This window comes from Canis lupus, chromosome 26 (genome assembly GCF_011100685.1).
Source record: "Canis lupus familiaris isolate Mischka breed German Shepherd chromosome 26, alternate assembly UU_Cfam_GSD_1.0, whole genome shotgun sequence".
NCBI lineage: Eukaryota > Metazoa > Chordata > Mammalia > Carnivora > Canidae > Canis > Canis lupus.
In genome coordinates, this window is record NC_049247.1 from 26,854,549 (window position 1) to 26,880,068 (window position 25,520).

The 25,520-nt window shown below is 42.4% G+C and overlaps 1 protein-coding gene across 2 annotated transcripts in view; it reads left to right on the top strand.

Moving 5' to 3' along the window:
• LOC119869150 (immunoglobulin lambda-1 light chain-like) overlaps window positions 1–25,520 on the top strand; it is a 1,083,218-nt gene that overhangs the window by 213,237 nt on the left and 844,461 nt on the right. The window lies entirely within an intron of this gene.

A 25,520-nucleotide genomic window follows, 5' to 3' on the forward strand; every position in this document is an offset into this window, starting at 1 on the left:
TATCGTGGCCATTGCTGCTATAAACATCGGGGTGCAGGTGTCCCGGCGTTTCATTGCATTTGTATCTTTGGGGTAAATCCCCAACAGTGCAATTGCTGGGTCGTAGGGCAGGTCTATTTTTAACTCTTTGAGGAACCTCTACACAGTTTTCCAGAGTGGCTGCACCAGTTAACATTCCCACCAACAGTGTAAGAGGGTTCCCTTTTCTCCGCATCCTCTCCAACATTTGTGGTTTCCTGCCTTGTTAATTTGCCCCATTCTCAGTGATGTGAGGTGGTATCTCATTGTGGTTTTGACTTATATTTCCCTGATGGCAATTGATGCGGAGCATTTTCTCATGTGCATGTTGGCCATGTCTTTGTCTTCCTCTGTGAGATTTCTCTTCATGTCTTTTGCCCATTTCATGATTGGATTGTTTGTTTCTTTGGTGTTGAGTTTAATAAGTTCTTTATAGATCTTGGAAACTAGCCCTTTATCTGATATGTCATTTGCAAATATCTTCTCCCATTCTGTAGGTTGTCTTTTAGTTTTGTTGACTGTATCCTTTGCTGTGCAAAAGCTTCTTATCTTGATGAAGTCCCAATAGTTCATTTTTGCTTTTGTTTCTTTTGCCTTCATGATGTATCTTGCAAGAAGTTACTGTGGCCGACTTCAAAAAGGGTGTTTCCTGTGCTCTTCTCTAGGATTTTGATGGAATCTTGTCTCACATTTAGATCTTTCATCCATTTTGAGTTTATCTTTGTGTATGGTGAAAAAGAGTGGTCTAGTTTCATTCTTCTGCATGTGGATGTCCAATTTTCCCAGCACCAATTATTGAAGAGACTGTCTTTCTTCCAATGGATAGTCTTTCCTCCTTTATCGAATATTAGTTGGCCATAAAGTTCAGGGTCCACTTCTGGTTTCTCTAATCTGTTCCACTGATCTATGTGTCTGTTTTTGTGCCAGTACCACACTGTCTTGATGACCACAGCTTTGTAGTACAACCTGAAATCTGGCATTGTGATGCCCCCAGATATGGTTTTCTTTTTTAAAATTCCCCTGGCTATTCGAGGTCTCTTCTGATTCCACACAAATCTTAAAATAATTTGATCTAACTCTCTGAAAAAAGTCCATGGTATTTTGATAGGGATTGCATTAAACGTGTATATTGCCCTGGGTAACATTGACATTTTCACAATATTAATTCTGCCAATCCATGAGCATGGAATATTTTTCCATCTCTTTGTGTCTTCCTCAACTTCTTTCAGAACTGTTCTATAGTTTTTAGGTTATAGATCCTTTACATCTTTGGTTAGGTTTATTCCTAGGTATCTTATGCTTTTGGGTGCAATTGTAAATGGGATTGACTCCTTAATTTCTTTTTCTTCAGTCTCATTGTTAGTGTATAGAAATGCCATTGATTTCTGGGCATTGATTTTGTATCCTGCCACGCTACCGAATTGCTGTATGAGTTCTAGCAATCTTGGGGTGGAGACTTTTTGGTTTTCTATGTAGAGTATCATGTCATCGGTGAAGAGGGAGAGTTTAACTTCTTCTTTGCCAATTTGAATGCCGTTAATGTCTTTCTGTTGTCTGATTGCTGAGGCTAGGACTGCCAGTACTATGCTGAATAGCAGTGGTGAGAGTGGACATCCCTGTCTTGTTCCTGATCTTAGGGGAAAGGCTCTCAGTGCTTCCCCATTGAGAATGATATTTGCTGTGGGCTTTTCATGGATGGCTTTTAAGATGTCGAGGAATGCCCATTTCATGATTGGATTGTTTGTTTCTTTGGTTTTGAGTTTAATAAGTTCTTTATAGATCTTGGAAACTAGCCCTTTATCTGATATGTCATTTGCAAATATCTTCTCCCATTATGTAGGTTGTCTTTTAGTTTTGTTGACTGTATCCTTTGCTGTGCAAAAGCTTCTTATCTTGATAAAGTCCCAATAGTTCATTTTGCCTTTGTTTCTTTTGCCTTCGTAGATGTATCTTGCAAGAAGTTACTGTGGCCGAGTTCATTGCATTTGTATCTTTGGGGTAAATCCCCAACAGTGCAATTGGTGGGTCGTAGGGCAGGTATATTTTTAACTGTTTGAGGAACCTCCACACAGTTTTCCAGAGTGGCTGCACCAGTTCACATTCCCACCAACAGTGTAAGAGGGTTCCCTTTTCTCCTCATCCTCTCCAACATTTGTTGTTTCCTGCCTTGTTAATTTTCCCCGTTCTCACTGGTGTGAGGTGGTATCTCATTGCGGTTATGATTTGTATTTCCCTGATGGCAAGAGATGCAGAGCGTTTTCTCATATTACCCCAAAGATACAAATGCAATGAAACGCCGGGACACCTGCACCCCGATGTTTATAGCAGCAATGGCCACGATAGCCAAACTGTGGAAGGAGCCTCGGTGTCCAACGAAAGATGAATGGATAAACAAGATGTGCTTTATGTATACGATGGAATATTACTCAGCTATTAGAAATGACAAATACCCACCATTTGCTTCAACGTGGATGGAACTGGAGGGTATTATGCTGAGTGAAGTAAGTCAGTCGGAGAAGGACAAACATTATATGTTCTCATTCATTTGGGGAATATAAATAATAATGAAAGGGAATATAAGGGAAGGGAGAAGAAATGTGTGGGAAATATCAGAAAGCGAGACAGACGTAAAGACTGCTAACTCTGGGAAACGAACTAGGGGTGGTGGAAGGGGAGAAGGGCGGGGGTGGGAATGAATGGGTGACGGGCACTGGGGGTTATTCTGTATGTTAGTAAATTGAACACCAACAAAAAATAAATTAAAGAAAAGGAAAAAAAATAAGATGTCGGGGAATGTTCCCTCTATCCCTACACTCTGAAGAGGTTTGATCAGAAATGGATGCTGTATTTTGTCAAATGCTTTTTCTGCATCTAATGAGAGGATCATATGGTTCTTGGTTTTTCTCTTGCTGATATGATGAATCACATTGATTGTTTCACGGGTGTTGAACCAGCCTTCTGTCCCAGGGATAAATCCTACTTGGTTATGGTGAATAATTTTCTCAATGTACAGTTGGATCCTATTGGCTAGTATCTTGTTGAGAATTTTTGCATCCATGTTCATCAGGGATATTGGTCTGTAATTCTCCTTTTTGGTGGGGTTTGTCTAGTTTTGGAATTAAGGTGATGCTGGCCTCATAGAACGAATTTGGAAGTACTCCATCTCTTTCTATCTTTCCAAACAGCTTTAGGAGAATAGGTATGGTTTCTTCTTTAAACGTTTGATAAAATTCCCCTGGGAAGCCATCTGGCCCTGGACTCTTGTGTCTTGGGAGGTTTTTGATACTGCTTCAATTTCCTCCCTGGTTATTGGCCTGTTAAGGTTTTCTATTTCTTCCTGTTCCAGTTTTGGTAGTTTGTGGCTTTCCAGGAATGCGTCCATTTCTTCTAGATTGCCTAATTATTGGCGTATATCTGTTCATAATATGTTTTTAAAATCGTTTGTATTTCCTTAGTGTTGGTAGTGATCTCTCCTTTCTCATTCATGATTTTATTAATTTGAGTCTTCTCTCTCTTCTTTTTAATAAGGCTGGCTAATGGTTTATCTATCTTATTAATTCTTTCAAAGAACCAACTCCTGGTTCTGTTGATCTGTTCCACAGTTCTTCTGGTCTCGATTTCGTTCAGTTCTGCTCGAATCTTTATTAAATCCCTTCTTCTCTTGGGTGTAGGATCTATTTGCTGTTTTTTCTCTAGGTCCTTTATGTGTATGGTTAGCTTTTGTATTTGAGTTCTTTCCAGTTTTTGAATGGATGCTTGCATTGCGATGTATTTCCCCCTTAGGACTGCTTTTGCTGCATCCCAAAGATTTTGAACGGTTGTATCTTCATTCTCATTAGTTTCCATGAATCTTTTTAATTCTTCCTTAATTTCCTGGTTGACCCTTTCATCATTTAGCAGGATGGTCCTTAACCTCCACGTGTCTGAGGTCCTTCCAAACTTCTTGTTGTGATTTAGTTCTAATTTCAAGGCATTATGGCCTGAGAATATGCAGGGGACGATCCCAATCTTTTGGTATCGGTTCAGACCCGATTTGTGACCCAATATGTGGTCTATTGTGGAGAAAGTTCCATGTGCACTTGAGAAGAATGTGTATTCAGTTGAGTTTGGATGTAAAGTTCTGTAGATACCTGTGAAATCCATCTGGTATCATTTAGAGCTGTCGTTTCTTTGGAGATGTTGTGCTTAGAAGACCTATCGAGTATAGAAAGAGCTAGATTGAAGTCACCAAGTATAAGTGTATTATTATCTAAGTATTTCTTCACTTTGGTTAATAATTGATTTATATATTTGGCAGCTCCCACATTCGGGACATATATATTGAGGACTGTTAAGTCCTCTTGTTGGATAGATCCTTTAAGTATGAGATATGAGATAGTATCCCTCTTCATCTCTCACTACAGTCTTCAGGGTGAATTTTAGTTTATCTGATATAAGGATGGCTACCCCTGCTTTCTTTTGAGGACCATTCGAATGGTAAATGGATATCCAACCTTTTATTTTCAGACTGTAGGTGTCCTTCTGTCTAAATTGAGTCTCTTGTAGACAGCAAATAGATGGGTCCTGCTTTTTTATCCAGTCTGAAACCCTGCGCCTTTTGATGTGGTCATTAAGCCCGTTCACATTCAGAGTTACTATTGAGAGATATAAGTTTAGTGTCATCATGATATCTATTCAGTCCTTGTTTTTGTGGAATGTTCCACTGAACTTCTTCTTCTTCTTTTTTTTTTTTTTTTGAACTTCTTCTTAAAGGGGAATTTTAAGAGTTCCCCTTAAAATTTCTTGCAGAGCTGGTTTGGAGGTCACATATTCTTTCAGTTCCTGCCTGTCTTGGAAGCTCTTTATCTCTCCTTCCATTTTGAATGAGAGCCTTGCTGGATAAAGTATTCTTGGTTGCATGTTCTTCTCATGGAGGACCCTGAATATATCCTGCCAGCCCTTTCTGGGCTGCCAGGTCACTGTGGAGAGGTCTCCTGTTACCCTAATGCTCCTCCCCATAAAGGTCAGGATTTTCCTCTCTGTCGCTGCTTTAAGGATCTTCTCTTTATGTTTGGTATTTGCAAGCTTCACTATTAAATGTGGAGTGTTGAACGGTTTTTATTGATTTTAGGGGGGGATCTCTCTATTTCCTGGATCTGAATGCCTGTTTCCCTTCCCAGATTAGGAAAGTTTTCAGCTAGAATTTGTTCAAATACATATTCTGGCCCTCTGTCCCTTTCGACACCTTTGGGAACACCAATTAAACGTAAGTTTTTCTTCCTCAGGCTGTCGTTTATTTCCCTTAATCTATCTTCATGGTCTTTTAATTGTTTGTCTCTTTTTTCCTCAGTTTCCCTCTTTGCTATCAACTTGTCTTCTATGTCACTCACTCGTTCTTCCACCTCGTTAACCCTCGTCGTTAGGACTTCTAGTTTGGATTGCATCTCATTCAATTGATTTTTAATTTCTGCCTGATTAGCTCTAAATTCTGCAGTCATGAAGTCTCTTGAGTCCTTTATACTTTTTTCTAGAGCCACCAGTAGCTGTATAATACTGCTTCTGAATTGGCTTTCTGACATTGAATTGTAATCCAGATTTTGTAACTCTGTGGGAGAGAGGACTGTTTCTGATTCTTTCTTTTGAGGTGAGGTTTTCCTTCTAGTCATTTTGCTCAGTGCAGAGTGGCCAAAAGCAAGTTGTATTGGGAAAAAGAGAAAAAGAGAGGAGAGAAAGAAGGAAAGAAAAGAGAAAGAGGAAAAAAAAGGAAGAAAAAATCGAAAAAAAAGAAGAAAAAGAGAAAGAAAAAGAAAAAAAGGAGAAAATAGGCGGGTGGGGGAGAGAAACAAATCAAAAAGCAAAACAAACAAAACAAAACAAACAAACAAACAAAAGAACCACGGGGGAGTATCTTCTGATTTTGTGTACTTTAAGTCCCTTGGCTTCTCCTGGAAGTTGTCCGTCTAGCTGGTCTTCTGGGGGAGGGACCTGTTGTGCTGATTTTCAGGTGTTAGCAGTTGGGGGAGCTGCTGTGCCCCTGCCTGGTGCAGGGCTCAGTGGGGGTTGTTTACCCCGTGAGGCCCCAGGAGCAACAGCCCTAGTGGCGGGGCCAGCTCTGGAGCCCTGGATTCAGCTCTGGCAGGAACTCCAGAGGTCTCCATTGCAGGGCCTGGAGGCTCCGGGGCGGGGCCGCTGATCTGCTCAGCTCTGGGCAGGAGCGTCCTTGCGGTCCTGGGCCCTCCCGGCCTCTGCCTGTCCCGGGGGAGGCCGTATCCTGGGCTGTGTCCCGGCGCCCTGTGCTCCGGGGCCTGCGCTGTTGGATTCGCGCTCCTGCCCCACAGCCCCCTCCGTGGAGCCTCCGCCCGAGCCCCTCCGAGCTGCCCCGGTCCCGCCAGGTCCCGCCGTGCGCGCTGCAGCCCTTAGGGAGCTCGGCGCACTCTCCTGGGCGCCCAGTTGCTCTGTTACTGTCCCAGGGAACCCGAGGGCATCCTCCCCCTTCTGGGTCCTGCTCCACCTCCCTGGGCGCCCCTTTCCGCCCAGGAAGGTTGGTGCAGCTCCTGCTTCTCCGGGACGGGGCTCTCCTGTCCTGGGGACACTCGCCCCGGCCTCAGCCTGGCTCCTCGCGGGGCCCCTCCCCCTTGGAGGCCTTTTGTGTCTTTATTTCTTTTTCCCCGTCTTCCTACCTTGATAGAAGCGCAAACTCTTCTCACTGTAGCATTCCAGGTGTTCTCTCTTTAATTTTCAGGCCGAATTCATAGATTTTCAGGATAATATGAAGGTTTTCTAGGTAATTTGGTGGAGACAGGTGATTGGAGACCCTACTCTTCCGCCATCTTGCCCCTCCCCCCTCCTCTAGGATTTGGATGGAATCTTGTCTCACATTTAGATCTTTCATCCATTTTGAGTTTATCTTTGTGTATGGTGAAAGAGAGTGGTTTAGTTTCATTCTTCTGCATGTGGGTGTCCAATTTTCCCAGCACCATTTATTGAAAAGACTGTCTTTTTTCCACTGGATAGTCTTTCTTCCTTTGTAGAATTTTAGTTGACCATAAAGTTGAGGGTCCACTTCTGGATAAAGAAGATGTGATTTATGTACACAATGGAATATTACTCAGCCATAAGAAAAGACAAATACCCACCATTTGCTTCGACATGGATGGAACTGGAGGGTATTATGCTGAGTGAAATAAGTCAATCAGAGAAAAACAATCATTATATGGTCTCATTCATTTGGGGACTATAAAAAATAGTGAAAGGGAATAAAAGGGAAAGGAGAAAAAAATGAGTGGGAAATATCATGGAGGGAGACAGAACATGAGAGACTCCTAACTCTGATAAGGGTACTGGGCATGGTGGAAGGGGCGGTGGGTGAGGTTGGGGGTGATTGGGTGACGGGCACTGAGGGGGGCACTTGACGGGATGAACAGTGGTTGTTATTCTATATGTTGGCAAATTGAACACCGATAAAAATAAATTTATTAAATATGTATATATATTATTTATTTATTCATTATAGAGAAAGAGAGAGACAGAGAGACAAGGAGAGAGAGAAAGACAGAGACACAGGCAGAGGGAGAAGCAGGCTCCATGCAGGGAGCCCGACGTGGGACTTGATCCCAGGACACCAGGATCATGTCCTGGGCCAATGGCAGGCACTTAAACCACTGAACCACCCAGGCTTCCCCCTATCCTGGCTTCTTATCATTGTCTTTGCCATAAAAATAGCATAGCATCAGGGATATCATGTCTTTTGTCCTCTACTACTTTGGTGGGCTCTCATTTATCATTAAGTAATATTTTTATCATATTTATTGTCTAGGACTCTCCAATATACTTAAGATACCAAGTTTACGGGATCCCTGGGTGGCGCAGCGGTTTAGCGCCTGCCTTTGGCCCAGGGCGCGATCCTGGAGACCCGGGATCGAATCCCACATCGGGCTCCTGGTGCATGGAGCCTGCTTCTCCCTCTGCCTATGTCTCTGCCTCTCTCTCTCTCTCTTTCTCTGTGTGACTATCATAAATAAATAACATTTTAAAAAAAGATACCAAGTTTACCTTTGTAATTATTCTTTGTAGAGAGACTAATATTCAAAAAATATTATTATAAATGGTCTGTAGAATTAACATGATACCATCCACTGACAACACTCTCCCTTCTTCCTCTTGGGACCAAAGTATCCTTAAAATGGAACCTTGGGAGACAGAGGCCTGTGGAGTCTCCACCACGTCCTGGAGTCTCTCTTTCAGTCTGCTATATAGAGAGGCCTTGCCAGATTTTAGGAAAAGGAATTCCTGAGATCACACAGGATCTGCCCTCTCCTGAGTGCATCAAGAAACAGGTGTAGTAGCAATGTCCACAATAGCCAAACTGTGGAAGGAGTCTCAGTGTCCACTGATAGATGAATGGATAAAGAAGATGTGGTCTATGTATACAATGGAATATTACTCAGTCATTAGAAATGACAAATACCCACCATTTGCTTCGTCATGGATGGAACGGGAGGGTATTATGCTGAGTGAAATAAGTCAATCAGAAAAGGACAAACATTATATGGTCTCATTCACTTGGGGAATATAAAAAATAGTGGAAGGGAATAAAGGGGAAAAGAGAGAAAATTAGTGGGAAATTTCAGAGAGGGAGACAGAACATGAGAGACTCCTAACTCTTGGAAATGAACAAGGGGTGGTGGAAAGGGAGGTGGGTGGGGGGTAGGGGTGACTGGGTGATGGGCACTGAGGGTGATGGGCACTTGATGGGATGAGCACTGGGTGTTAAGGTATATGTTGGCAAATTGAACTCCAATTTAAAAAAAATTACAAAGGGTGCACTGCAAAAAAAAGAAGAAAGAGAAGGAAAGAAAGAAAGAAAGAAAGAAAGAAAGAAAGAAAGAAAGAAAAGAAAGAAAAGAAAAAAAAGAAAAGAAAAGAAAAGAAAGAAAAGAAAAGAAAAGAAAAGAAAAGAAAAGAAAAGAAAAGAAAAGAAAAGAAAAAGAAACAGGTGTAGTGGCACCAGACTCACACCCATGTCTTGGTGTTTGGTCACTTGGACAAAGGTCTCCACTTTTTGCCCCAGAAATCACAGCAGTTTGTTTTATTCTGACTCTGAAATGCAAGCCCCATAAAGGTGGTGATTGCTGTCACTTCTGATGCAGCCTGAGGGGAGGCAGATGATCATCTCAGATCTGGGGTCAGTGCCTTACACCTTCCATGTTGCTCTTCTCCACCTGGGCACATGGACCAAGAACTCTTCTCTGCTTCCCTTGTTCCCTCTGTCACTCCTCTTTCACTAAGTGTAAGCAGTACTAGGTCACAGTGAATGACTAGTCACTAACTGGGGAGATCTCTGGGATCACTTACTTGTATCCCATCTAAGGCCACAAGTTCCACTTGGATCTTAAGATTGACCACCTATCCTTTCCCATCAGTGATGAGTCATTACCATTGATTTTACTTTTTTCATTGCATTTTCTGATACTTGCAAAATAATGTTGAACAATAATGGAAGTAATGGTCACCATCAATTCATTCTGAACTTTACTATCCCATGAACTGAGATGCTGGCCTCAGGAAAACATCATAAGTGTGCAAGACAGAATGTGTATTACCACATTGAAAAAGGTATCTGTTTCTTTGTATATTATTGTGCCGTATATTAGGATTGAGTGTTAGATATTGTCAAAGGCTATTTCAGGACCAACTGGGATAATATGATCAGATTGTTGGATGTAAGAATTTGGAGTGGAATATTAAAATATTTCTCAATATGGAACCGGAATTATACCATTGCAATTGATCATACTCATAATGGCATATCAATTTATTATCAGGAAATGATAAAAAAAGAAAATGATGGTCACTTTCTAATATTTTATATACAACATTTGTATTGATATTTAATGTTATTGGTTTGTAATTTCCATTCTCACATAGTTTATCTGGAAGGTGGATTTATCACTGTTATAGGACTTTTAAAAGAACTAAGAAATATTCCATTCTTTTAGATACTATGGAAAATATATGAAGTACATAAATTGGAATCATGTGTTCTGAAGTTATTGTTAAAAATAAAATATTTCATTTTTTCTTTTAAATTGCTCTATTCACTCAATTTATTCTAGTAGAGTCAATTTTGTGTCTTCTTAGGGAATTCTAGAATTCATCTATTTTCAGTAACAGTCATCTCAGACTATTTTCATTTTTCCACATAGAACCAGAAGGCAGCACTGTGGGACTTCCCTGAGGCTCTACACAGCTGTTCCATGAGGACCACTGACTCAAAGGAGCTCAAGAATCAAGACTGGGTCCTGTGCTACCTGATGGGGCCTCAGCATCTTTGTCCTCTGAGGCTTGGAAGAGTCTGCTGAGCAGCGACCTGTGTGTGGTCTCAGCAGGTGCTTCCTACCAGCACTCTCCCCAGAGCTGAAGCCAATATCCATCCTTCTTAGCATGTAGTTTGAGCTGAGCTCCAGCACCAGGGCTTCAGGACAGCCTAGGTAGTGACTGGGTAGAATCCAATTGCATGAACAGCCCGTCCTGTGGCAGAGGGTGGAGGAGAAGAGGAGGTCTGGGGCAGCCCAGCCCATGGAGGGGACCAGTGTCTATGTCATCCTGGCCTGGGTACTTCATCCTTCATTCTCTCCTGTTACTGCACATTTCAGGACTGGTCTCAGGAACACAGAGCAGCCTGTGAGTCTATGTCTGCTGGTCTAGCTTAGAGGTTTGAGGAGATTTAGTTGAGCCCCTGATTCATCACCACTGGAATGTGTCTGCGGATTCCCTGTCCCAGCCTGTGCTGACCCAGCCTCCCTCTCTCTCTGCATCTCTGGGAACAATAGCCAGACAAACATGCAGCCTGAGCAGGGGCTACAGTATGGGGACTTATGTCATACGCTGGTTCCAGCAGTAGCAAGAAACTCTCCTGAGTATCTGCTGAGGTTATACTGAGCCTCAGCAGGTCTCTGGGGACCCCAGCTGAGTCTTTAGATCCAAGATGCCTCAGCCAATTCAGGGCTCCTGCTTATCTCTGTGCTGCAGCCTGAGGACAAGGGTTACTATTACTGTTCTGTACATCATGGAATTGTGAGCAGCTATACTTACCCACAGTGTCTCACATTAGAGGAATTGAGTCAAAGTCTGTGAGAAACTGACCTGGAGACACATGCAGGAGATACTTATCTGTGGGAAGATCTTGGTTCAACTGAAGAAAGGGATATACCCAGGATATGTCTGCGGAGTGACACATCACGGGACATCTGAGAAAGACGGTCACAGATGGGGTATCGGAACCCAACTACAACCCCCTTGGTCCGGAGAAGAGGGACAGGGATAAATACCGTGTCTGCACCTGAACTTGCTGCCCAGCAAATATTCACCCACAATCAGTTATGTGATGTTATTCCATAAAGTGTGACCTTCTGTCACTATGGTTGTATCCTCAGTTGATACGTTGACCATAATCCTGGTCACAGGGACAGTCTCCTCTCTCTGAACCAGCTACATGTTAACTTGGACCTGATCCTGCAGACTCTCCCTAACAACACCTCCCCACCCTCCCTCCTCTTTTCCCTCTGCTCCTCTGTCCCTCAGGCTTTGATCTCTCCCTCTGACTCTTGAGGCCTGAGCTCTGTCTCCACGTCAGGATTTCAGTGAAAACCAGAAATGACCTTGCTGTAGTTTCCAGTCTCCAGGGTCCATCCCTGGGAAGGAGAATGACCAGAAAGTAGGGCTTCATGCAACCTTTCATATTCTCCTTCCTGTTTCTGTCACTCAATTAGATCCAGACTTCTGATTCAGGGACATGTTCATAGGTCAGCTCTCATATGAGTCCTCACTGCGTGAATCAATCCTCCCCCATGGAGAAGGTCTTTAAGACACTGGCCTTGAAATCCAGGCTCCAGGACCTGAGATAAAAGGAAAACCTTCAGCGTGTGGAGAAGGCTTCAAAGGGAGTGTGGGCTACTTGACCTAGTTTGTGCCCCACCCCCACACACAGCTGTCTCCTTTATGGTTTTATATTGTTCTTGGCTATGCAGTTTCTGGTCTTTTCCATCCATCTAGAAGTCAGGATAATCTGTGCTTACCCAGATGTCCTTGGTTTCACAATCTCCAGGAGGCCAAATCCACAGTAGCAGGAGACACTGGTGACATCTTGTGTGAATGGGGTCCTGTCACCAGGAAAGACAGGATGTGCTCTAAATACCTGCTCCTTGGGACAAGGCTGATCCTCAGGATTCCCAGGGGGAGTCTCTGTCCCTGTGGTCAGCTCAGCCTCCGACCATCTCTAGGTTCCAGTCAACACCTGAGGCTGATCAGTACATTGATTTTGGGACCCCAGCCTTAGGGCTACTCCCACAGAGCTCACAGCACATTGGGACGTGGGATCCACCCTCCCTGTGCTCTCAGGGCTGGACTGCCACTCCCTCAAGTTACCCCAGTACACCTGCAAAGATGCTGGACATCTGCTAAGTCTTCTGACCAAGTCAGAACCACAGGGACTGTGACCTTAGGACACGTTCCCCTCATCTCCACTCTCCACCACTCACAGGAGACCTTTGACAGAAACTCTGGGTCCCAGTGGCTTTTGCCAATAAAACTTCATTCTCCTACTTGTAGGTGGCTGAATGAGCAATTGCTCTATCCTGAACGTGCTGGACACAGGTGCCTGGGCCCCAGCTGTGCCCACCCCAGATATGAATGGGACAATGAATTGCTCATCCTGGAAGCTCATCTGTCTTTGGGAATTCCAGCACTCAGGTGGCTCTGAAGTTCATACAACAGGGTCCTCATGGGGGCCCATGGGCACCACTTCAGGATTTCCTACCAGAACGATTAGACCCAGGATACAATCTTAGTGGAAAAAAAGAGAAATTATTTTGGAAAATGTTTATATACGTCTATTCAAATGAAAGCCAAAGCTTTCATATTTCTTTGTTCTACACAGCTTTTAAAAAATATTTTATTTATTTATTCATAAGATACACACGGAGACAGGCAGAGACATAGGCAGAGGGAGAAGCAGGCTCTCTGCAGTGAGCCAGATGTGGGACACAATCCCAGGACCCCAGGATCTGGACCTGAGCCAAAGGCAGATGCTCAATCACTGAGCCACCCAGGCACCTGCATTGATGTCTTAACCACAACTTCCATCCATAGTCTCCTTGCAATAGGAACAGATTTGGGTACAATATACTAGTCATTCCACATGTATCTTTATATTGACATCATCATTGAGTTTTTATCAGTGTTATTCAGAAGAGATTCTAGAAAAGAACATTAATCCATTTTAAGTGCATGATTGGTCAAGGGGATGCCCAATACGGAAACTCTTTCTCTGGATTCTTGTCAGAGTTTCTGCCACTGTCACAGCTTCCCATCTAGAACTTCCCAGCAGATCTGCCACTTGTGCTCTGAAGTCAGTGGCACACACAACCCCACATGGCAGGGCTCCAGCGGACTTGTGTTCATATGCAGGGATGACAGATCCTAGGAAGGAGTCACTGCCCACAAGATGGGAAGAAATATTATTTTAAACAGGTGAAAAGAGTGAGAGATGACAACGATGTTCAGTGTGTAGCCTTTCCAGGAATGCACATGAAAGCTTCCACCCACAACCTGGAGAGTCTCGCTCCCTGGATCTTCAGTTTTTTAGGAAACTCAGAGAAGGGGAGGGCTGGAAGCAGGGGGATCATATAGGATGAAGGTCTTAGCATCCTGTGCAGAAGAGGCCATGTATACATGGGGACCCCTCACTCCTCTGGATGAGACAGTGATGTCAGAGGTATTGGTATAGAGAAATCACCTAAGACCTGAGTGGCCCATGAAGAGCCAAGCGAGCCATGGACTGTTTCACATCGAGCAATTAGAGTGAAACCTAAAATCTACAATGTGTGATGAGAGGCCACGTGATGGGACACATGTCCTGATCACAAAGGAGGAGGAGAGTGGACAAAGCTCTGGAGTCAGGAGTTGTGTCTGATGGCCACTGATCCCATTATTATGCAGGGTGTGGTACTTTATGGACTCCAGAATGTGCTTGAGACTTATTTCTGAGGAGTCAGGCTTGTTCAGAACTGGGAACAGCACCTGGCACTGTCTGTGCCATATGCACAGGACTCACAGCTGGGACTTCCCCACCCCCTGGCCCAACAAAGCCCCTCCTCTACCTACCCCCCTGACATCTTCAGGCAGAGAGACCTGACCCAGGTCCAGGGAGGGGTCAGGGAACTCGGGTCTCATTTGCATGGACGGCCTCTCCCTCTCTTAGAGGATGAAGAAGGGAAGGAGAGATGAGGGGAGGTATGCTCAGCTGTGGGACCACAGAGGCAGGATCAGTGATGACCTCCACCATGGTCTGGTGCCCTATGCTCCTCACCCTTCTTACTCACTGCACAGGTGACTGGATGTGGGGACAGGGGAAGAGGCCCTGTGAGGATACGTGGGCATCTGTTTCTTCCTCTTGTCTCCAGACTCCAGCATCACCTACTCTGTGTCTCTCCCCCTTTCAGGGTCCTGGGCCCAGTCTGTGCTGACATAGCCACCCTCAGTGTCTGGGGCCCTGGGCCAGAGGGTCACCATCTCCTGCACTGGAAGCAGCTCAAGCATGGGTAGTTATTATGTGAGCTGGCACAAGCAGCTCCCAGGAACAGGCCCCAGAACCATCATGTGTTGTAAAAACATCGACCTTCGGGAATCTCCAATCAAGTCTCTGGCTCCCATTCTGGCAACACAGCCACCCTGACCATCACTGGGCTCCTGGCTGAGGATGAGGCTGATTATTACTGTTCAACATGGGATGACAATCTCAATGCACCCACAGTGCTACAGGGTCTGTGGGGAAGTGAGACTATAATCTACTTACCCATGTGCAAAGTGAGTGACCACCCCAGAAGCTGTGTGCTTAGGCTACTCTTGTGATTCCACTTATTGTTTGCTTATGTCCTGGGCCCAGGTCCATCCTGGGGACCAACCTGGGAATGGAGGGTCTTTCATCCTCTATGTGGTCAGAGTCACTCAGAATAGCCCCATTGGACACACAATTTCTCAAAGGAAAGAGAAAATTTTGTCCCTGTGACCTGGGACACTTTCTTCTAAGCTGGGGTACAGTCACTTACCATCTTCTGATTTTCCAGTAAATGAAGCAAGAAATGATTATTAGTGTGCTACATGGCATGGAAACTCTCAGGCTTCCTCTGTGCTCCAAACCCACTAGGAAGTGAGACATAAATCTCACCTCCTGGGGCAGCCTGGGTGGCTCAGCGGTTTAGTGCCACCTTCAGCCCAGGGCCTGATCCTGGAGAACTGGGACTGAGTCCCAAGTTGGGCTCCCTGAATGGAGCCTGCTTCTCCCTCTACCTGTGTCTCTCTCTCTCTCTCTCTCAATCTCTCTCTCTCTCTCTCTGAATCTCATGAATAAATAAATAAAATCTTAAAAAAATCTCACCTCCTGACCTGGTGCACCACCCAAAGCAAAGACCAGGAACAAGTTTGGATCACGGGGTGACTTCCATTGTCATCTTCTGTTAGAACCTGATTTTCCTCAGACCACTGAACTGATACTATTAATTTTGTTCACATCAAAATTTAGATGAATCCATTGCTAGTATTCTTTAACCCTGTTAATATTGCACTAGATGTAGTCCCATGCATGGAGGTAAATGGATCTTAATGAACAAATCAGGTGAAGATTAAAATGTTGACTCAGTCAATGCCTTCCAGGCTGTTTAGAGAGACTCAGTCTTGCTTCTTGTCTGAGCATTTCATTTTGGGGCTGGGATGCAAGCTCCATATGTAGGTTGGAATTCTCTTCTCTATTTTGTCATCAAAGATCAATAATGAAAATTAGAAGTAAAGCCAATTATAATATCGTTAAAATATGAAACGTGTAAGGATAAATTTGACAGGCTTTGAAAATTGCATGCACTAAAGTCTAGAAACTATTAATGAGAGACATTAAGGATTTAAATACATGTACAAATATATCTAGCTTATGTGTCAAATATCCAATGTGTTGATGATGTCAATTTTCCAGAACTAACCAATACATTTATTGCAATAAAATGTCCTTGCTATGCTGGGAAATTTTAGGAAAAAAAAAAACAGTATGGAAACATGTGAATGGATTTCAGCCCTTGGAGAATCATGCTGTGTCCACAGGGCTCACCTGTCTTTCAGGAGGATGAGGTGAAGGGAGTTGGTTTGAAGTCAGAGCAAAGAAGTCTGAGTGAGGCACAGTCATGCAGCATCAGTCAGTGACACAGACTGGGTAGAAGCTTGGGGTCTGGATTCATGAAATATGGGTGAAGGAGGCCTGCCATGGGAGGACATGGGCACTGAGAGTAGGCAGACACCACCAATGTGCATCAGGGTAATGGTCTGTACATCATATAAATCCAGTGAAGAACTCTGTGACTCATGATCTGTTGAAGAAGAATCAGGACAAGAAGACAGATATATCGAAGAGGGCAATATGTGAGTCAGAAACTCTGACCATTGAGAATGGAGCAAGTTGGCGGAAGAGTAGGGTCCCCAAGTCCCCTGTCCCCAACAACTTACCTAGATAACTTTCAGATAATCCTGAAAAACTATGAATTTAGCCTGAGACTTAAAGGGAGAACAGCTGGAACCCTCAGAGAGAAGAGTTTGTGCTTCTAAGAAGTTAGGAAGACAGATAAATAAATAAGTAAACAAGTCAGTAAATAAATAAATAAGAATCAAGGGGGGATAGGCCCCTAGGCTAAGACCTGGCACAGAGAGCCTCCAGGACAGGAGAGCCCAGTCCTGGAAAAACAGGAACTTTGAAAAATTTGCACCAGATACTTCCAGGATGGAAAGCCATGTGCACAGTTTTGTAGTAAAACTGGAAATCTGGCATTGAGATGCCCCCAGATATGGTTTTCTTTTTTAAAATTCCCCTGGGTATTCGGGGTCTTTTCTGATTCCACACAAATCTTAAAATAATTTGTTGTAACTCTCTGACGAAAGTTCAAGGTATTTTAATAGGGATTGCATTAAACGTGTAAATTGCCCTGGGTAACATTGACATTTTCACAATATTTCTGCCAATCCATAAGCATGGAATATTTTTCCATCTCTTTGTGTCTTCCTCAATTTCTTTCAGAAGTGTTCTATCGTTTTTAGGCTATAGAACCTTTACCTCTTTGTTTAGGTTTATTCCTAGGTATCTTATGTTTTGGGATGCAACTGTAAATGGCATTGACTCGTTAATTTCTCTTTCTTCAGTCTCATTGTTAGTGTATAGAAATGCGACTGACTTCTGGGCATTGATTTTGTATCCTGCCACGCTACCAAATTGCTGTATGAGTTCTAGCAATCTTGGGGTGGAGACTTTTGGGTTTTCTATGTAGAATATCATGTCATCGGCGAAGAGGGAGAGTTTGAATTCTTCTTTGCCAATTTGAATGCCTTTAATATGTCTTTTTGTTGCCTGATTGCTGAGGCTAGGACTTCCAATACTATGTTGAATAGCAGTTATGAGAGTGGACATCCCTGTCTTGTTCCTGATCTTAGGGGAAAGGCTCCCAGTGCTTCCCCATTGAGAATAACATTTGCTGTGGGCTTTTCATAGATGGCTATTAAGATGTTGAGGAATGTTCCCTCTATCCCTACACTCTGAAGATTTTGATCAGGAATGGATGCTGTATTTTGTCAAATTCTTTCTCTGCATCTAATGAGAGGATCATATGGTTCTTGGTTTTTCTCTTGCTGATATAATGAATCACATTGATTGTTTTATGAGTGTTGAACCGGCCCTGTGTCCCGGGGATAAATCCTACTTGGTCGTGGTGAATAATTTTCTTAATGTGCTGTTGGATCCTATTGGCTAGTATCTTGTTGAGAATTTTTGCATCCATGTTCATCAGGGATATTGGTCTGTAATTCTCCATTTTGGTGGGGTCTTTGTCTGGTTTTGGAATTAAGGTGATGCTGACCTCATAGATCGAATTTGAAGGAATTCCATCTCTTTCTATCTTTCCAAACAGCTTTAGTAGAATATGTATGGTTTCTTTAAACGTTTGATAGAATTCCCCTGGGAGGCCACCTGGCCCTGGACTCTTGTGTCTTGGGAGGTTTTTGATGACTGCTTCAATTCCCTCCCTGGTTATTGGCCTGTTCAGGTTTTCTATTTCTTCCTGTTCCAGTTTTGGTAGTTTGTGGCTTTCCAGGAATGCGTCCATTTCTTCTAGATTGCCTAATTTATTGGCGTATACCTGTTCATAATATGTTTTTAAAATCATTTGTATTTCCTTGGTGTTGGTATTGATCTCTCCTTTCTCATTCATGATTTTATTAATTTGAGTCTTCCCTCTCTTCTTTTTAATAAGGCTGGCTAATGGTTTATGGATCTTATTAATTCTTTCAAAGAACCAACTCCTGGTTCTGTTGATCTGTTCCACAGTTCTTCTGGTCTCGATTTCGTTGAGTTCTGCTCGAACCTTAATTAACTCTCTTTTTCTGCTGGGTGTAGGATCTATTTGCTGTTTTTTCTCTAGCTCCCTTAGGTGTAAGGTTAGCCTTTGCATTTGAGTTCTTTCCAGATTTGAATGGATGCTTGTATTGTGATGTATTTCCCCCTTAGGACTGCTTTTGCTGCATCCCAAAGATTTTGAATGGTTGTATCTTCATTCTCATTAGTTTCCATGAATCCTTTTAATTCCTCCTTAATTTCCTGGTTGACCCTTTCATCTTTTAGCAGGATGGTCCTTAACCTCCACGTGTTTGAGGTCCTTCCAAACTTCTTGTTGTGATTTAGTTCTAATTTCAAGGCATTATGGTCTGAGAATATGCAGGGGATGATCCCAATCTTTTGGTATTGGTTCAGACCCGATTTGTGACCCAGTATGTGGTCTATTCTGGAGAAAGTTCCATGTGCACTTGAGAAGAATGTGTATTCGGTTGAGTTTGGATGTAAAGTTCTGTAGATATCTGTGAAATCCATCTGGTCCAGTGTATCATTTAAAGCTCTCGTTTCTTTGGAGATGTTGTGCTTAGAAGACCTATTGAGTATAGAAAGAGCTAGATTGAAGTCACCAAGTATAAGTGTATTATTATCTAAGTATTTCTTCACTTTGCTTATTAATTGATTTATATATTAGGCAGCTCCCACATTCGGGGCATATATATTGAGGACTGTTAAGTCCTCTTGTTGGATAGATCCTTTAATATGATATAGTGTCCCTCTTCATCTCTCACTACAGTCTTTGGGGTAAATTGTAGTTTATCTGATATAAGGATTAGGCAGGCGAATTTTAAAAAAGAAAACCATAGCTGGGGGCATCACAATGACAGATTTCAGGTTCTACTACAAAGCTGTGGTCATAAAGACAGTGTGGTGCTGGCACAAAAACAGACACATAGATCATTGGAACAGAATAGGGAACCCAGAAGTGGACCCTCAACTTTATGGTCAACTAATATTCAATAAAGGAGGAAAGACTATCCTTTGGAAGAAAGACAGTCTCTTCAATAAATGGTGCTGGGAAAATTGGACATCCACATGTAGAAGAATGAAACTAGAACACTCCCTTTCACCATACACAAAGATAAACTCAAAATGAATGAAAGATCTAAATGTGAGACAAGACTCCACCAAAATCCTAGAGAACACAGGCAACACCCTTTTCGAACTCGGCCACAGTAACTCCTTGCAAGACACATCCACGAAGGCAAAAGGAACAAAAGCAAAAATGAACTATTGGGATTTCATCAAGATAAGAAGCTTTTGCACAGCAAAGGATAGAGTCAACAAAACTAAAAGACAACCTACAGAATGGGAGAAGATATTTGCAAATGACATATCAGATAAAGGGCTAGTTTCCAAGATCTGTAAAGAACTTATTAAACTCAACCCCAAAGAAACAATCCAATCATGAAATGGGCAAAAGACATGAACAGAAATCTCACAGAGGAAGACATAGACATGGCCAACATGCACATGAGAAAATGCTCTGCATCACTTGCCACGAGGGAAATACAGATCAAAACCACAATGAGATCCCACCTCACACCAGTGAGAATGGGGAAAATTAACAAGGCAGGAAACCACAAATGTTGGAGAGGATGGGGAGAAAAGGGAGCACTCTTACAATGTTGGTGGGAATCTGAACTGGTGCAGCCACTCTGGAAAACTATGTGGAGGTTCCTCAAAGAGTTAAAAATAGTCCTGCCCTATGACCCAGCAATTGCACTGCTGGGGATTTACCCTAAAGATTCAGATGTAATGAATCCCCGGGACACCTCCCCCCCCGTTTTTTTAGCATCAATGTCCACAATAGCGAAACTGTGGAAGGAGCCTCGGTGTCCATCAAAAGATGAATGGATAAAGAAGATGTATTTTATGTATACAGTGGAATATTACTCAGCCATTAGAAATGACAAATACCCACCATTTGCTTCAATGTGGATGGAACTGGAGGGCATTATGCTGAGTGAAATAAGTCAGTCGGAGAAGGACAAACATTATATGTTCTCATTCATTTGGGGAATATAAATAATAATTAAAGGGATTGGAAGGGAAGGGAGAAGAAATGGGTAAGAAATATTAGAAAGGGAGACAGAACATAAAGACTCTTAACTCTGGGAAATGAAGTAGGGGTGGTGGAAGGGAAGGAGGGAGGGGAGTGGGGGTGAATGGGAGATGAGCACTGAGGTGTGCACTTGACGAGATGAGCACTGGGTGCTATTCTGTGTGTTGGCAAATTGTACACCAATGAAAAATAAATTTATTATTTAAAAAAATTAAAAAATTAAAAAATTAAAAAAATAAAAAAGACTATATTTAAATTTTTTTAAAAAGAAGAATTCATATAGAATAATTACAAGGTATGAACCAGCTTGGTACCCTGAGAACCTTATGACCCTTACTTGTTTCTTTTTTTTTTTTACTTCATTTTTTATATTTATTTTTATTTTTTTTACATACTTCTTTTAATTGGAGTTCAATTTGCCAACATATAGCATAACACCCCATGCTCATCCCATCAAGTGCCCTCTCCGTGCCCTTACTTGTTTCAAGATGATGTTAGACTGGTAAAGACCTCAGGCACCTGGAAGAAACAACTCAATGTCAGATAATTCTGAAATATCTGGTAATATGAGCACATGCAATACATCATGTATTTAATGTCTGGAGGCCATTAGTGATTTGAGAATAAGTGTCAGGGCCAAAGGCGACAGGGGGCACCTCCTCATATCCTGGGCAGTGACCTTAAAATGATCCAGTTGCACAGTCTAGACACCATCCCAGGAGTGTTGGGTGGTGTCAGAGGGGATGGTGAGCTAAGCATGTTAGCGCATCAGGGGGCGCTGTCGCATGGGTCCTGTGAAAACAGACATTTAAGAAAATACACAAATTCTTGCAAACTCAGCAGGCCATGTCCTCAGTGAAGTGTGTTGTGCTGCACAGGAGTCCCTGGAGTCTCATGAGTTCTCAGTTCTGACTCACTTTCTCCAGTCACATTTCATCCTCAATCCCCATGGAGTCATTTTCAGAACTGATATTCAGGCAGGAGGAGACAAACCCATACCTGGGCAAATTTGCACTTTAAAAAAAATCACCAGTATTGCTACCTGCTACCTGGGTCTAAGGTGAGAGACCCTTGAGGAGAGGAGGATAGGAATGCTATCAGTGAGTCCTCAGGGAGCAGAGTACTGGGGCTTCACTGTCCTGTCCTGATTTTTCCCTTTACCTCCTCCCTCATCAAAAGGAGTTCCTTCAGTGATGAGAGAAAAGATGCAGATGCAGAGGGAGGTCATTTGTATTCCTTTGCTCCCATCATTTGCATAGGATGGTCATCACCCCAGTCTTCCTGTTGCCTTACAGATTCAAACTTTTCTTCAGGGGGCTAAACTGGAATATGCTATTCTTTCATCCTTGATAACTGATTTTCACTTAGGGAAAAAATATATTCATATTTGCATCTAATTTGTAATCAATATATATAAATATAATATATTTGTAATTATATTTCATAAAATATGTAAGCATTAAATATATATGTTAAATATATAATATATTATTTTTAAATATAATAATTCAAAGAAAAGAGAGAAGGTGTCGGGAAGGGCAGAAGGAAAGGAGAGAGAAATTTTAGCAGATTCCAAGCTGAACAGATAGCTGAGAACAGGGCTAGGTTTCAGGTCCCCTAGATCATGCCCAGAGCCAAAACCAAGAGTGGGAAAATTAAACAACTGATCTGCCCGGGCACCCCAAAGGAAATACATTTTAACTAGCCTCTTCATTATCCTTATGCCTATGATGATTCTCACAACAAAATTTAAATCAATACTTGTGAGCAAAAAATGACAGATACAGGGGGACTCATACAGCAACAGCAGAACGAAGAACACAGTAACACACAAGATAATAAGGGAAACCTATGCAGAACTGTAATGAGTTGTGGAATTATGGGATACTCTGGGGACATGTCACCATTAATAGTGGATTTAGATGGCCCTAGGTTGGTAATCACCCTGGGCGCTGGCAGAGGTCAACTCAGTGCCAGGTTATGCTGAAATCCCTGTAGAGGTGACAAGTAGATGTGGGGAATTGAGACCAAACTTCCTTAGTTCTGTCCTCAATCCACTGGACCTGAACAAAACGGCTTGTTGTTTGGAAGTTCATTTGCAGCATGTATGGATTCAGGCTGTGTGTTCTCTAGGCCTCCAGATGGGATCGTCATAAGGACTTTTACTACCAACCCTGGTGTCACTCCAGAGCAGAGTTATTTCCTCTTTACTGAGTCATTAGAAACACTGGTGTATTTGGCTAACTTCATAGGCAAAGATTATAGCAGCAGAACACAGACACTTGGGGTTTTAAGTACACGGGAGCTGATGGAGAACAGCTGGTGCCATGACTGGTATGGTAACACATCTAGTATGATCTGCATGACTGCAAAATGTGATGTTAAATATCTCTAAGAGAAGATGTGTCCCATTTTCCCTTAATAGTGACAAAAATAAAACCTAAGGGAACATCAATAAACCAGAAACAGAATGTATTTCAGATAAATTTCCAAACTTCAGGAGAGTTGAGCAGTAATAAAAGAAAATAGAAAAATACAAATATATATAAGAAGGAATAAAAGAAAAGATACAAAGAGAGGTAAATATATAAAGGAAGAAAGAAAAAAGGAAAGAAAGAAGGAAAAAAGCTATACAATGGACTTCTCAAACAAAGCACAAGAAAAAATAAACGTGAATAAAAAGTAAGTTAAAGACGTTACCACTGAGGTGGGCACTTGACACGATGAGCACTGGGTGTTATTCTGCATATTGACAAATTGAACACCAATAAAAAATAAATTTATTAGAAAAAAGACGTTACCAGATATTTCACAGAAGGAGATAGGCAGATGGAATTTAAACGTGTGATATTCTGTTACATATTACATATCATAGGGGAAAAACAAATCCAAACGTGAATGAACTACCATTGCACACCTATCAGAATGGCCAAAATCCAGTAGACTGGCATCAGATAGATTATGAACAGAAAAGGAATCAGCAAATTTGGACTGTCCCCATCCATATGCTCAATGATATGTCATGTTAGTATGACACATCTTCCCTATGATGTATTAAGAACATCAATTCATCTCTTGTTATTTTCCCCCAAATCCATAACGTTAGCATAATCATAAGAAAACATGAGATAAACCCATATTCTGGGACATTTAAAAAATAGCATACCAACTGTTTCCAAATTCCCAAAATCAAGAGCAGAGAAAGACTGAAAACTCCTACATTGGAGGATTTTAGTATGTCCTGATGAATAGATGCAATGTTGTTACTTGGATTGATTTCAGGCAAAACTGTGTTAAAATAAATAAATAAATATGGGATCCCTGGGTGGCGCAGCGGTTTGGCGCCTGCCTTTGGCCCAGGGCACGATCCTGGAGACCCGGGATCGAATCCCACATCGGGCTCCCGGTGCATGGAGCCTGCTTCTCCCTCTGCCTGTGTCTCTGCCTCTCTCTCTCTCTGTAACTATCATAAATAAATAAAAAAATTTAAAATAAAATAAAATAAATAAATAAATAAATAAATAAATAAACTTTGAAATCTAGATAAATTCTGTAATTTCGCAAGATGATCAGACCACTGGCAAGTACTTGTTTTTATAAACATATCATAGGAACACAAATGTTACATTAGAAAAAGCTAGGTGAAAAATAGAGATATCTATCCTATATTTGCATTTATTTCTCTAAATATGAAATTATTGCAGAAAAAAGCTCTACACACAAACAATAAGTGAAAGAAGGAATAAAAATTTCTTCTTTCCACTCTTCTGCATTTAAGAACAGAAAGCCAGACATTTGTGCTATGCTGGTTTCCCGCCGGCCTTTAAAACGTCTCACATTGAGTTCTTGGTTATGGAATATATTTACTTTTTATTACCCTGTATAGAATAATGTAAAAAAAAATCAAGTTCTTTGTCTTTTAATTATACAGCTTGAGAGTCAAGATAAATCACCTCCATCGCAGCAGCTCAACAGGATCCCTGCCCTCCTAGCATTGGAAGAAAGCATTCAGAGCAGGCACCATGAGGATCCTCAGTTCTGGACAGTAGGAAGTGCTACCATTCATCCTGATCCTCTCTCTTACATTTGAAATGTCCTGACACATGACAACAAACAAGCATAAGAAGACATCAGAAGGTAGAAGAAGGAAGAAGGAAGAGTTCAAACAAATTGAGGGAAACACAACAGTGCATACCCTGGTTCTTTTTCTTGTATGATGTCCCCCACAAATAAGACAAGATGCTGTAGGTTCCTCCAACCAAGAATAATCCAGAGCCTGAGATCTAGAAAATCAAACCAAAAACACCAAAACACCAAAAGCAACAACTCCTCTGGTAAGAAGATATGAAGATAAGTTGGCCTGAGTGGAGTAAATATTTGGACAAACCTGCCCAACACTTGCACACACTAATGAATCCCCAAACTGTGCCTCATGCAGGGTTCACATTATTGCTCAGCAGAGACATGGTGTTCATATCCTCCTGGCAGAAGCAGGCAGTGCCGCAAAGCCCACCCACCATGGTGTCAGCTACTCAGGAGATAGCTGAGCCTCCATCGCATGGTAACATCAACAGTTCTGGACAAGGCAGGCCTAGTTGGTAGTTTGCACTCCAGTATTTCCCACCCATGATTTTGGCAGGTCCTGGGGAGCCCATCTGAACCTCATTGCTCAGCAGAGAGAATGAATGCAGTGTACACGGCAAAGCTGGTTTTTGTCATATACCCATTCCTGGTAACTGTCTGAACACTGAGGAACTGAGCCTGGGCTCTCCCTGAGCATAAAATCACTGAACTTTGATGCAGGAAGCAAAGGAGCTGGACCTGCATTTGACCCTGTGCTCCCTGGTGTCAGTGAGGACAAGGAATGCAGTGGGGGGCAGAGGATCCACTCCCTGAAAGAAAGCAGCTCCATTCAGTCCTGTGCATCCCACCATGGTGTTGACAGGGCTCAGAAAAGAGCTTGTCTCACACCCCCACCTGATG